Source organism: Diadema setosum, chromosome 1, assembly GCF_964275005.1.
Source record: "Diadema setosum chromosome 1, eeDiaSeto1, whole genome shotgun sequence".
NCBI classification, from domain to species: Eukaryota; Metazoa; Echinodermata; class Echinoidea; order Diadematoida; family Diadematidae; genus Diadema; species Diadema setosum.
In genome coordinates, this window is record NC_092685.1 from 26387844 (window position 1) to 26392202 (window position 4359).

The window sequence follows — 4359 nt, forward strand, 5'->3', positions numbered from 1 at the left end:
GAGTGAAGTTTTGACAGAACTGCAACTCCTTTCCTCAATTCCTCTGCCCTGTCAAACCTTGTATGGCAATCTAGTACCCAGCGTGAATCTTTGCTTGTCCAGACTCGAAAATGAAATATACTGTACGTGTACTGGTGTACAGTATTATGGTAACGCAATGGGGGTGTCATGTGTGCGCCAACTGCACTTAGTGTTCCTCCCTACACGCATTTATACAGTATACAGTACACGTACATGTACTACTTGCGTTGGTGTGGAGATCCCGTCTATGTCCCAACTGTTTATTTTACAAGACATAAGATCTCATACACTGAAAATTGAGTGCTTCATTCAAATGTGAGGGGGAAAATGGTTACAGTTGCCTACGGTGAAGTTTCACATGTCTTCCCATTGCAGTTTGTGTATCAAAGTCACACATGCAAATTAGGTGATGACGTCATGGTCTTGCTCGTACCCTTTGCATGCGTACAAATCTGACACATAAATTAAAGACGAAATATATCCCTTCACACGAAATTGTTCTTCTGTTGTAATAATTAAGCAATAATGACTTATTCAAGAGGCATCTTTCCTAAGGAAATTTTTGGACAGGGATACTTTAAGATCGGAAATCAATTTTCCCCGAAATTTGCTCCATGCATCTTAATATTTCCATGTAATAATTTTTGATTGATTACAACACTTGCACTGTTTGACAAACTTGACTCTTTTATCAAAGGCAGCTTAATAATCGAGTGATTTCCCCTTTAAGATCACTTTGAGAGCTTCTGGAGATATGGTGTACGTGTATGAATTGTATCAGTGACAGGAAAGGCTGACATGACGTTAGGACATGGGTAGCTTCTAGCTTGTTTGAGGGCCAGAAAACGCCAAACTGACCTGCCTGAGGCGAGCACTGTTCAGTTTAAAGATTGGGATCACTGACCAGTAGTTCCAGCTCACATCACCTTTAAGGACAAGTCCTCTTCATATACATATGGATTGAATGAATGCAGCAATATTAGTAGAACACATCAGTGAAATTTTGGGGGAAATCGGACAATCTGCTCAAAGTTACAAATTATAAAGTACGTGCAGTCACTGCTGGATGAGAAGACTACTACAGTGTATGATATCACATGCGTAGAACAATTCATATAATGATAATATAGAGACAATTTCACCATTTTTTTTTTAAGTGTACATTTCCTCGACTTGTCACTAATGTATGTAAAGGGTAATGTTATTGCCCATCTGCTGAAAGAGGCAAGTGTTCTTTATTATAAGAGAAAAGCAAACATATGTTGAATTTTCTTTATATTTTCTTCATATCGTTCTACACATGTGACATCACAAGCTGTAATAGTCTCCTCATCCAGCAGTGACTGAGCAAAAACTTCAAAAATTTGTATCTTTTGAACAGATTGTCTGATTTCCCTCAAACTCTCACTGATGCATTCTATTCATCATTGCTGCATTCACTCAATCTACATCTCTCTGAAGGAAAACTTGTCCTGTAGCCATTCTACTACGCACGTTGCTGACTGCTTGACCACTGTAATCAATATGCTGACAGTGCCCAATGAGCTTTATATCAAAACAAGACTCGTGCTTTTGATGCCTATCTACAGCTTTTTCGTCAAGGGAATCTAACTTGTTGCACATGTTGATTTCAATGACTAACTGAAGCCTATAGATGTATTACACAAAATATCAAGTTGTGTCTTTGTGTTTTCACGTGTTTGCATATTTGAATAAGGGAATCTAACTTGTTGCACATGCTAATTTCACTGACTGACAGACAAGTGACTGGCCCTACATTACACAAAATAATATCAAGTTTTGTATATGTGTGTGTTTATACACTGTATTTTGAATATGAACAGATTCATATATTCATATTGAGACACTCACCAATGATAAGTGTCAAGTGTAGGCCCTACATGAAAACTGAAAGATGTAAAACATAGCAACCACAATATGCCCGATTTCATTACAATTTGTCTGATAAAAGGGAGAGCAAATGCGCAACTTGCCCTTGACTGCATTAACATGTACCACAAAAGAAAGTACTTACGACAAAAACAGATCAAAACATAACTAGAAATGTCGCTATGGCGACTGGTATGCCTCCGCCATAATGCACGATTCTCCTAATAGGTCTATAGTACATGTGGACAATGTGTGATTACATTTTCACAAAATTGGCAAAATGATTAAAATGACAAGGTTGTCACAAATGTGTTGATTGTTCACCTTCCTTGACCTAGGTCTAAGTGGATGAATAGGAGAGCATGTATTTGGGAATTTTAGGACTTTACCTTGACTTTGACCCATTCATAAGTTTATGCATTGAGTAATTTTCATGGTATGGAGAAAAAGTGCAATTTCTGTACTGAATAGTAAATTGTTACCATTTTCATCTGGCCTTTGACCCTAAAATTCATAAGATAATCACTGTCAGGCAGAACATGCATAAATATACTAGTAAGTTTCAAGGTAACTTCAGCCACTTCCGAGATATGGAGGAAATAGTTAAGCACTTTTACTTGATCTTTGACCTTTTGACCTTTGAAGCAAAAAAAAAAAAGAAAACTTCCCAGAGAATCTCTATTGGGTTATACATGCATACACCAAGTGTAAAAAAAAAAATAATCCTACTGGCATTATATAAATATGAGGGAAATAGTAAAATTTTGAAGTGTTGCCCTTGACCTTTGACCCCTGACCTTTGACCCCATGAACCCTAAATTCTCTAGATAATCACTGCCAGTCAGTACATGTATATACACTATGTTCCATGAGGATACCTTGAACAATTTCCAAGGTACAGAGAAAAAAGTGAAATTTTAATATTTTTACATGACCATTTGACCTTTGACCTCATGACCCCAAACTTTCACCAGAGAATCTCAACTGCATAATACATGTACACATTAAGTTTCAAGAAAATATCTTCAGGCATTGCATAGATATGGTGGAAATAGTGAAATTTTATGTATTTGACCTTGACCTTTTGACCTTTGACCTTGAGCATGTGCACCCAAAAGTTGATAGGCACAACTTCACCCCCTAATACACATACATGCCAAGTTTCATTAGGATACCTCAAAAGGTTTTTTAGTTGCGCTGTCCACAAAATTCATCACGAACGGACGGAAGAACGGACGGAAGGACGGACGGACGGAAGGACGGACGGATGGACGGACGGATGGATGGACGACGGACAACCCGAAAACATAATGCCTCCGGCACCACTTCGTGGCGGAGACATAAAAATGTGAAAATTGAGTTGCACAAGAAGGAAAACATTGTGTATTTAGGGGGAATGTACAGTATATCCCAAACCTAGTAAGCACAGATAAACGAAATAAATGACTAACAATGCATCATACAGAAGAACTGAACTTTTGAATGTTGCCCAAAAGCCACACATCGATATTCTTTCACAGCTGAGTAAACAGATGGTTTCATGATGGACTGCTGAACTAAGAAAGTCATAGCTTAGATTTTTTGTGGAACCATAACACCCCCCCACCCCCCAACAACAACAAAAATGAAGCAAAGTTAGATGGCATCATGTCATTTCTGACTATTCCTATGTCATCAAATTCTTGAGCACAGCTCCTCACGGACTTCTGAAATATGTATACGAATAACGTGTCATTTTTATGTTTTCACTGAACACACAGATATTGTTTTATACTTTTGTGTAAAAAGCTTCCTAAACAGTCTTCACACTGGTACTCTCACAATTTCTACATTTTTGTCAACGGTCGAAATGTATTCACTCAAATTCATTATTCATATTTCGAGTCTTCATATACAAATTGAAAACAACATCCTTTTTTGAGTCAATACTCTGTGCACTCAACACTCTTATCAGCCTGCTGTAAACTAACAGCTCATGAAAATAACTGGCATACAGTGGGGGAAAAGGGCAGGGCACGGGAATACAAATACTGCACCCCCCCCCCCCCCCCCCAACAATCGAAGAAAAATACATGAATAACCAAAATATGAGATGTCAATGAGGAAATTGTGCTTCATTTCTGAGCTTTAGAAATGATCATACTTGCCACACAAGCTCTTGAGAAGCAAGATAGCTTTGGGATTTGTCAGAAGTATGGTACAAACACTCTTGAAATCAATCACTTTCATTTGTAGATTGATGGGTTTCAAAAGTAGGGAGAAAAAAAAAGGGTTTTGACAGACATGGGGGAAAGGGATATCAAACACCAACAAAGGAAGAGACAGAGAAAATACATACATACATACATACATACATACATACATACATACATACATACATACATACATACACACACATATGCATATTGTACATACAAGCATGTATACACACAAACATACATACATACA